Genomic DNA, 11,049 nt, shown 5'->3' on the forward strand with positions numbered 1-11,049 from the left:
CACATCAAAACTTGAATGACCCAAGCCACTGATTTCAGGTTTCCATTTTTGTTTTTGACGGAGAAAACTATTATGATAGTCTTAAGAGGGGCAGTATCTCTCATGAAGCTTCATGTCCTCAAGATTTTTAATTATAAAAAGTAGTATATGGGAGATTAATATTTTAATATAAATTTCTTTATACCTATACTCACATATAGAAAAAAATACAAAAATGTGTTTCCTTTTCCCTGGCACTATGTTTTTGTTATTCCTTCTCTACTCAGCTTGTAAACTCACTTCACTCTCTGCTCTCTCACCTCACATCAGCCCAGCTCCCTACAGGGAAATAATGAATTACACAGGGCTAATTCTTTCATATATTCAAGCACATACATTCTTATACAATTGTAATCCTTTGATCCTCTATGGGTGGATGTAGATGGTGTATGTGATTGTGTGTGTGTGTGTGTGTGTGTGTATGTTTGTGAGTGATTACTTGTTTTCCAGAAATAGGCTGTATGCTTCCTATATAAGTGTCTTCCTACTGAGTAGTTCTTCATGGAGTTCTCTCTAAGTCAATTGATATGGCTCTAATTTATTCTTTTTAGTTATTGCATACTATTTCATGATATGAATGTATTATGCTTGATTTAGTTTTTCTTTCTTTGTACCCATGAAGAATGCTATATGCTATATATATATATGTTTGTTATATCACTCTTGACTATAGTATTTCAGGCTGAATAATACAGACATACATAGATATATATTTTACACACACACACACACACACACACACATTCTGCACATTGCCTAAAAGAGGAAGGCTTTTACTTCTTGAGATGGATTGCTAGGAATGGAACTACTGAGTGGAAGAATACACACACACACGTGTGTGTGTATAATATGCATGTGTAAGTGTATATAATATGTGTGTGTATACAAATATATGTATACACACATATATTTTTTAAATTTACAATATGCTATCAGATTGCTTTTCCAAAATGCAAAAAAAGTCTTCACATTTTTACAAGTGATGTATGAATGTACCCTTTTCTGCACATTTCTGTCTGCAATTGGTGACTTTTTTTAAAAAAATTGCCAACTTGATGGATGTAAAGTGATACTTCACTATTTTGGTGCTTTCATTTTCCTGCCACCAAGTGAGCTTGACCATCTTATTTGCTTGTGGCCCATCTAAATTGGCATTTCTGTAGACTGTCTCCTCACAACCTGTGCTTATTCTTCTACTGGGCTGTTCATCTCCATCCTGGCATACATTAGCTATTAACCCTTTTTCTCTATTACTTTTATATTTTAAAAATCTTTGTTTTAGCAAAAAAGGCAGAAGATTAAAGGATCTGAAATTCATTCAACGATGAAAGTGCTTAAAACATTCTATCTTGGAGAGATTTACATTTTAATTGGTAGCAAGCTTGAAAAGAAAAGAATGAAGATCCTGGATACTTCTAATCATCAAGGAAAGGGTATAAATCAAACTGCTCTGATGGCTGATTTGCACTTCTTCTACAGGTATTGAATTTGCACACTATAGTGTTTGGTCGTACAACAATGCAGAAAAGCTGAGTATGGTTCTGACTACTTTAAGTACTTCATATAAGTGGAATCATAACATATTTGTCTTTTTGTGACTAGGTTATTTTATTTAGCACAATGTCCTCAAGATTAGTTTGTGTTGTAGCATATGTTAGAATTTCCTTCCTTCTTCAGGCTAAATAACATTTCATTGTATGTTGCCATGGACTGAACAATTATGTCCACCGAACACTTGTGTTGACACTCTTATCCCAATGTGATGGTTTGGAGGTAGGTTCATTGGGAAGTAACTAGATAATGAGGGTGGAGCCCTCATGAGTGGGATGGTGCCCTATAAAAGGCCAAAAAGATAGCTAACTCTCTTTCAACCAAGAGAGAACACAGCAAGAATTTGGCTGTCTACAATTCAGTAAAGGGCCCTCACCAGAACCTGATATGCTGGCAGCTTGATCTCTGACTTCCAGCCTCCGGAACTGTGAATGAATTTCTGTTGCTTATAAGCCACCAGTCTGTGATATTCTGTTATAGCAACTAAAACTAACTAAGAAATATCCATGTAACACATTTTGCTTATCCATTTCTCCATCAATAGACCCCTGGGTTGCTACCACATTTTAGCTATTGTAAATTATGCTGCTGTGAACATTGATTTGAACATATTTTTTCAGGACCTTTTATTTCAGTTCTTTGAAGTATATACCCAGATGTAGAATTGATGTAGAATTGATGGATGATATGGTAATTCTATTTTTTATATATTGAGAAACCACCAAACTGTTTTTCACAGTGGCTGTATCATTTTACATTCCCACCAAGAATCTATAGAATTCCAGTTTCTCCACATATTCACCAATCCTTGTTATTTTCTGTGTTTTTCTTTTTGATATTAGCCATCCTGTGTGTGTGAGATCGTATCTCATCATTTGCTTACTTGCCATTTGTATATCTTCTTTCGAAGGACCTTTTGTTACAAGGTTACCAGAGGTTTGTCCCCACAAAAGGACCTGATATTCAGGGTTTTCTTTCTTTGTTTTTGTTTGTTTGTTTGTTTGTTTTTTCATGGATGGGTTCTTGCCCTGTCATCCAGGCCGGAGTGCGGTGGTGCAAGCAGCCTCAAACTCCTGGATTCAGGGGATCCTCCCATCTCAACCTCCTGAGTAGCTGGGATTACAAGCACATATTACCATGCCTAGCTAATTTTCTTTTACTTTTATTTTTTTGTAGAGACAAGATCTCCCTTTGTTTCCCAGGCTCGTCTCAAACTCAAAAAGTCAGTGACAACAAGAGGTCTGTGGGTAAATACTTTTCTTAATCTCTATGTCATGTGGCCATTGGTGCCTAATTGGTTCAAATGTAGGCTCTATCACTACTTGTATAAACTTTGACAACTTAGATACGATACTCACCTTATAGGATGGACCTTGACTTGCTTTTCTGTAAGATTAGAAAAATACCTCCAGAAACTGTTAGTAGGATCAAGCATTAAATGTACATGAAATTATTTTGAAATGTCTTTAAAACATAGAAATGCTACCACTGTGACAACTTATCAGACAAGGCCGAATTTCATTCTGTGAGCTGTTCAGACCTGAAAAGTAATCATTCAATCCCTTGAGTTGAATGAATGAGAATAAGATAGCAATTTAAGTTCAGATCCTTAAATATGTTTACACATTATAGAAAGCTCTGCTTCAGTAAAGGTGTCAGAATTGGCTGTGCTAGGATGGTCCTACTCAAAGGGTACGATTCCTAAGATAAGGTTTTGAGCAATCAAATCTGCTCCCATTCCGCCATTCAAAATTTCCAAAAGCACAGATGAGCTACTGGCCAGTGAATGCATGAATGATCAGCCTTTTATAGATGAGAAGCAAGGTCCTCGTGGGGGTGACAGGCAGTCAGAGCTTTGGCCAGAACCCCTAAATATGGCCCGTGTTGTTCTCTGTACTTCCTCCTTATGGTAGACATGTGCTTTTTGTACGCAGAAATACTGTTTCTGCCATTTACATTATATTTTTTAAGGCTGGGATATAAGTAATAGAATTAAATCCGTTGGTAGGCAAAGTGTGTTATGAATTGTGGCAGTTTTCTGAAGAATTTAAGCCAAGAGGATATTTTTGGTTTGACTAAGTAACATAATTCAGGCCAAAATGGCTTCCAAATTTGAATTTCCAAAAACAGTGATAGTTCACCACTTCACTTGGCTGACAAAGAGAAGGCGATCCCAACTTCTAAGATGAAATGAAACTTCTAGGAAAAATCAAAATCAGCCACTACATTTTATCTCTGGAGGGCATGGGAAGAAGAGGCAAGATAGGGATCATTACAACATTGTAATCTGTTAGTCATCCAAAAAAAAAAAAAAAATAAAGCAAGAAAGAAAAGAAAGAAAACACTTTCTCTATGTTCTATAAATTCTATTCCAGCTGCATAAACTGCACTAGAACTGAACACAGCCTCCACTAAAATAAAATTTAAAAAACAACAACAACAAAAAACTCATAAATGAACTGGGGACCACTTTAACGGCAAAGTGGTCATAAACCAGTGTGTTGGAATTTCATCAATATGACATCATTCCCAATGTGACATGGGAGAGCCCACCCTCCATTTCCCTTCCAACTATCCCTCTCACACGCCCCCTTTCCTCTTAAAGAGATGATGAAGCTGCCTGCGCAGCACAGAAGGATAATAAAAACCTGTATCCCTTAAGCTGAATTCAGCCCAATGAACTGCACAAACAGCAATAACCAAAACAAAGCTAGCAGGAAACGTTTGCACACAGCATCTGTTATGATCGCATAACCACGAGACAGCTGTTTAATCCCAACTGTTAACATAAGATCATTTGTGTGTTTGAAGAGCGATCCCATTTGGATTTTCCCCTTTATTTATTTATTTTCTAGCTTTTCCAAGAGTGAGGCTTTCTCAGCTGTAGGATGCAATTTGTGTTTCTGGTTTTTTCCACTTTCACCCTCAGCTTCCGAATGAGAGGGGTGGTGTGGTTCCTTAACTATAAATACTCAGAGGGGAAAGAGGACGGCTGTGTGGTCTCCTAACTGAGCAGGGCACGGCCCTTTCTCAGCCTCGGGGGCCGGCTTTCTGCTCCCCAGAACATTCATAAACCATTCTGGTCAGATTATGGGAAAAGGCCCTCACATGAAACGCATCTGGTGGTCTCGGCCAAATTCTAGTGAAGCTGAGTTTTCTCAGCACCACCCAGGATTGGAAGCAATCCTTGTAAAGTTCAGTTCCAAAACGCGAAAACAAAGTCATTAGGCTCACAATTGCTGTGAAAAGGTCAATGAAGGATGTCAGCAGTTTGGGTGGCCTGTGTGACTGCCCACATTGGAAGCCTGAGCAGGACACCTAGATAGCTTATGATGGTGAGGACTATGATCAGACTTTCTTTTTTTCCATTTACATCGCAACTCACTGCCTGCAGGCTCCCCAAATGTTCAGTAGAGAATATGCATGCTTTACTGTTGAATTGCAGCCAACGTGTCACACAAGTGGCTGATGACAGTGACAAGCAGTACAGAGCTGCCCATGTGGTCCTTGGGCGAGAGGAATTGGCCATGAAAATTTGGACAAGCATTAACCTTGAAAGCTGCCTGAAATTAGCATTACATAAATCTTTCTTCACATTCTCCGTCTTTTAATATTTCATCCCAGCGAATCCTCCATTTTGATCCCAACAGGATGATAACATGTATAATACTAAGTTTATCTTTCTAGGAAAAATGAAGCTCAAGGCCTTCTAAAGCTTGAAAGTGAATGTCTTAAACCTGATTCTTAGGGCAAGTTCATTTCTGGGTCATATCAACCTTGGGAATAAAAGGGACTTTTTACTCCTCACTCATTTTCCTTTAAAACTTTTAAAAATTATAAATTGTTTAAGAGAAACTTACATCTCTTTGAAGTGAGAAATATCATGATAATAGTTTCTGAATAACCTCTGAATTTCTCTTAAATATAAGAACTTATTTTGTTCTCTCTGGTGGTTCCACCTCCTCAAAATTATTGCTCTTTGCTCCATCCCTTTTCCCACTAAGCAAAATTATACATAATTTTTATATGATTCTGTGTTTTATTTTCTATGGATACTGTCATGGATATTAATGTCCTGAGATTTACTAAGAAAAACAAAATCTATCAGTGGGGGCAATCATCAAAAAATTCAATGTTTAGGTCAGTCTATGGCGTGATTTCTTATCATACTGAGATAAAATGTGTTTTTACCTTTAGCCTGACATTCTTATCACATGCAGAACAGTTTGCATCCCATAGCAAGGAGAGCGAGTGACCGTGGTCCCTTTAGATTATGAACATCCACCTTAATGTTCAACTTCCCCTACACGGGACAAAATCACCAACATCTTTAATGAGAGAAAATCCTTTATCGACTGATTCATTTCCATGTTTTGTTTCTGCAGCTAGACGGGATATCCTGTAAGGTGGTGAAAAGGGGGGGAATTTAGTACTATCCGTTTGTAATTTGCCATCGTCATTACTGTTATTATTATTTCTACTCTCAAGTTAGTATTATGTTTATCTACTGATTTTCATATATAAAGTCTATTTTTGGTAAATTCTTTTTCCTTCTCTCCCTTCCCTTTCTATCTTACTTCAGAATTACTCTTGGCAGGATTTGGAGAAGAGTTTATCTTTGCTACCTAAAGAAGTCATATCTTTTAATATTTGCTACTTTTGTTAAAACTAAATAATCAAGTAGTTATTATGTACTCTGAGTTACTGAACGAAAACCGTAGTTAAATTTACGGGCTTTATTTAAGCATAGGGCCAGTTGGGAAAATAGTTTTGAATGATTTTAAAAGAAGAGGAACTACCTACCCAAGATGGAGAGAGAGAAATCCCAGAGTGTGAGTAAGCACAGAGAAGTTACAAGTGTCTCTTAGATACTCACTAATCAGCAAAAACCAGGAAATACATCTACTGTTTTGTGATCACCCCCAGTTACTGTCGTAACAGGAAGCATGAGTGAGAGGCAGATGATGTGAGAAGAACAGGAGTTTCAACTAGACACCAAGCCTTCTTTCACATACCACACCCACAGTGATACTCATCTTGGCAAAAAGATCCCAATTAGTCTACCCCACTCATGCTTGAGACCAGCCACAGTTACTTATTATTTATTTATTTATTTATTTATTTATTTATTTATTTATTTATTTATTTTTGAGACAGAGTCTTGGTCTTGTCACCCAGGCTGGAGTGGTATGGCACAATCTCACTTCACTGCAACCTCTGCCTCCTGGGTTCAAGTGATTCTCCTGCCGCAGCGTCCTGAGTAGCTGGAATTACAGGTGCCCGCCGCCACACCTGGCTAATTTTTGCATTTTTAGTAGAGACGGGGTTTCGCTATGTTGGCCAGGCTGGCCTTGAGCTCCCGATCTCGAGATCCACCCGCCTCGACCTCCCAATGTGCTGGGATTACAGGTATGAGCCACTGTGCCCAGACTATTATTTTTTAATATCTTACACTTTTTATTGAGATAAAATATACAGATATAGTTTACCATCTTTACCATTTTTCAGTGTAGGGTTCAGTATTTATGTTCGGTTGCTTTTCCCATCATGCTTCCATCCCTCTTACCCTTCCAAGCCCCTGGTTACCTCCATTCTACTCTGTCTTCATGAGATGCACTTTTTTAGTTCCCACATATGAATGAGATCATGTGATATTTGCCTCTCTGTGTTTGGCTTATTTCATTTAACATCATGGCCTCCGGTTCCATCCAGGTTGCTGCAAATTACAAGATTTCATTATTTGTCTAGATTATGCAGATCTGTTGCATTTTTGTCAAATACGAAATGCTACATGTCAAGGTAGCATATATCTTTGAAACGAAGCTTGAGGATTTTCCTATTATATACACTTTAGTGTTTCACAGACCCTAAGACAGGTCTTGGCAAACAACCACTCATCAACAAATTACGATCTTAAAAACAAGCATATTGGAAGTGAGGATAGATATAAAGAAAATTGTTTGACACCACCAGAGGGAGAAAAGCGCTGAGAAAATTAACCAACTCTGAATGAACCAAGGACTTTGTTTTGCAATGTAGATGGTCCCTGTGCTTCGATCCACTTACTTTTTGCATAATGTGACTCGTAGAATGGCAGTCTGCTCTCAAGTTGGTCATTTTGAATGTAAGAAACAAATACACGAGCAAACAATCAAACAAAAAACCCCTAAGTAAACAGACAATGGAAATGTGGGCTTAGGAATGTGGACAGTGTACCAGTAGGAAACCCTTAGTCCTGCTAGTCTGCAGAGCTAGGAAATGCCTCACTCTGCATTCCTTGGCAGTCCATCGTTTCCTGGCAAAAGTCTTTCTCTCCCTTCCTCACCAGATTATAGTTACTACATCCAATCCACCTCCTGCCTGTCCCTGGGATCCCTGATTTTTCCATGTGGGTCCTATGTCCCATATTCTGTGTGGCTGTGACATTCAGGGTTTCAGCTTTGCTTTTTTCTAATCTGTATTTGCCTTCAAGATTGGACTAGAAGTCAAAGGGAGTTTTTGTTTACCTATTATCTACACCTCTGATGATTTCATAGTAAGTCAATTTTCCTTGTGACTCTTAATCATGAGTGCTACCTAAAAACTTATTCAACATCTTTTAATATAAGACACAGGAGGTAAAATTAGGAGCACCCCCAGAATTTGTTTTCCACACATCCTTGGGAAGGCTTGTATCTGACTTAAGTCTTGGAAAGAGAAAATATTTGCAATATCTTCTAAATTATTGGAAAAAAATTAGAAAATATTTACAACCTCTCTTGTCTACCTCCCCTTCAAGCCATCTCCTCACCCTACACTCACCAACATGCGTGCACCATGGGGGCAAATATAGTGCATATCCAAGACTGGCTCACCTCTATTTGCCGCCTATAAATTCAATTTGGAATAGCAGCATAATATGAACAGCATATTTAATTTCACTTATTAGAAAAATTCTGGCCGGGCGCAGTGGCTCACACCTGCAATCCCAGCACTTTGGGAGGCTGAGGCAGTGGATCACTTGAGGCCAGGAGTTTGAGACCAGCCTGGCCAACATGTTAAAACCCCATCTCTACTAAAAACACAAAAATTAGCTGGGCTTGGTGGCACGCACCTGTAATCTCAGCTACTCAGGAGGTTGAGGCAGGAGAATCACTTGAACCCAGGAGGCGGAGGTTGCAGTGAGCCAGGATCGTACCACTGCACTCCAGCCTGGGCAACACAGTGAAACTTCATTTCAGAAAAAAAAAAAAAAAAAGAAAGAAAAGAAAGAGAAAGAAAAATTCCAAGGAACATTTTATACCTTGAAATATGTGTTTGAATTCGTTAATGACTGTGTTGGTTTTTTTGTTATTATTACTTTAAACTAAATTGATAGAATTCATTGGCAATTTGGGTATTGAAAACAGGAAGATACTTTTGACAACTGAGTCAAAATATATTTAACTTTTTAAAAAATGGCTTTTCATTGAGCACAAAAACCACTTTGAGAAAAATAGTCTGACTAAGCATTTTATATAATCAGAAAAGAAAATGTATGCCAGCCAATTCCTGATACCTCATTCCCTCAAACAACTACAGTGGTAAATAGAGGCAATTATCCTAAACACCTTTCCTTAATTACAGGGACTATGTAGGTCAGAAAGTTCTAGGCCTAAATTTTTGCAATAACTATTTTAATTTGCACTTTATTTTGCATGTGATGATGCAGCCTTGGCTTCGTGGTCACTTACAATTTTGTATCCAAACTGTGTAGCTAAAGCCATTTGAAAGTAGAAATTTATCAAAAAGATATCTTAATATCACTACTAACTTGAGTTTTTTTATCTTAACTCTTTTTTATGGCATTTTCCAAATTTTCTATAATGAGCATGCATAACATTTATAATTGGAAACAAATGAGCATATCAAAAATTGTATTAAAATAAAATACCTTGAATTAATTTACAGAGTTTCTCAGTGGGTGGTCTGGGATAGGAGTTTGTTGCAGCCATCTTTGGAAAATACAGTCTGTCACAGAGCCCTTCTGTTAATATGTGGTACCTGACCACTTCCTCTCTTTGAAAAACCACAGGCTGAATGTTAGGAGACTTTTCTAGTTGGAAGATCTTGCACAAATGTGTAGAGTTGATTTCCATGAACAGGTTGTTCCCTTAAAGGTGAACTCTCTTCCCTGGTCTGTTCCATAGGACTTGCTGCCTCCATGTGGGCAGCCCTTGCTTCCTTGACTTTGGCCTACCTCTCATCTCTGTAATGAGCAAGAACAAAAGCAAGGCAAACTGTTACTGTAAACTACTGGGATTTAGGCAGATCCTGAACACCATTTGGCTTTGTGTTAGGTACTGCTTTATTTATATTATTTATTGTTCAACAAAAAATCTGAAATATAGAAGCCATGATGCCCATTTTACCAATGAGGAAATCTGAATTTTGGAAAGAATACCTTGTGCCCAAGGTCACAAATTCAAGAAGTAGAGACACGCAATTTTCATCCAGGTCTGTCTGATTGCCAAACCTAGAGTTTTTCTGCTTATCTCACCCAAAATTAACGATGCCATTGGAAATACTACAGAAAATTTTAAATGAGGACTAAAATCCTTTCTGCAGTCTGTCAAACCAAAAAGACAACTTCAGTTCAGTTCACCAAACTCTACCTGGCGTGCATATCTATATCTATATCTATATCTATATCTATATCTATATATCTTGAGTTATTACCACACCAGTGAAAAATACGAGTACTTCAAAACTCCTTTCTCTCAGAACTTACTTTGAGGCAGAGCCTTTTACTATACTTTGTTAGAGAAAAGAAGGGAGAAATGTAATGATTGAACTTATTTCTGGCCAGATATTTTACATATATCCTTTTATATTCTTCTTACACCCAGACAGTTTGATCACTTTTCACTTTAGAAGAGATCAGAGAGATAAGTAACTTACTCAAGGTCACACTGCCAAGAAGCCACAGATCTGGGATTCCAACTCAAGTTCTTTTATAATCTGGTTTGGAGCAATCTCTTCCAGCACAGAGTTTCTCAGCCTTGGCACGATTGACGTTTTGGGTCAGATCATTCTTTGTTGCATGAGGGCAGGGCTGGGGATGGGAGTGGAGGTACCATCTGTGCATTGTAGGGTATTTAAGAGCATCCAGTGTTTCCCAGGTGCCAGTGGCAACCCCCAACACCAACACCAAATTGTGATATGTAAAAATAACTTTATAAGTTTCCAGACACTGCAAAATGTCTTTCAGAGGGGAAAAAAAACACCCCTAGTTCTAGTATTTGCATATATCCAAATTGTTCCATGAAGAGAGAAACAGTTAAGTGAGTTGATACTTGAAATAGATTATACTTCAGGGCAATTTCTATTATAATTGGTTTTAGAGTGAGTTGGAGATTTTGAACAATAAAATCAGAATTTTAAGAGGCCTGTAAATACAACAGCCTCTTCAATGAACAGTCATACCTGCATATCTTCTAA

General features: G+C 37.8%; 1 long non-coding RNA gene across 3 annotated transcripts in view; it reads left to right on the forward strand.

The window, feature by feature from the left end:
• The window catches only part of LOC110743722, a 65,653-nt gene that overhangs the window by 18,210 nt on the left and 36,394 nt on the right, over positions 1 to 11,049 (forward strand). Inside the window, exon 1 of one of the 3 annotated variants that reach the window (XR_002523213.2) lies at positions 2,750 to 2,837. The exons of 1 other annotated variant lie outside the window; for it this stretch is intronic. This is a non-coding gene — a long non-coding RNA (uncharacterized LOC110743722). Of the gene's footprint in view, positions 1 to 2,749; positions 2,838 to 11,049 lie in introns of those variants that run through there. One more of the 3 variants, XR_002523214.2, reaches the window with a different exon arrangement.

Source organism: Papio anubis, chromosome 7 (genome assembly GCF_008728515.1).
Source record: "Papio anubis isolate 15944 chromosome 7, Panubis1.0, whole genome shotgun sequence".
NCBI classification, from domain to species: Eukaryota; Metazoa; Chordata; class Mammalia; order Primates; family Cercopithecidae; genus Papio; species Papio anubis.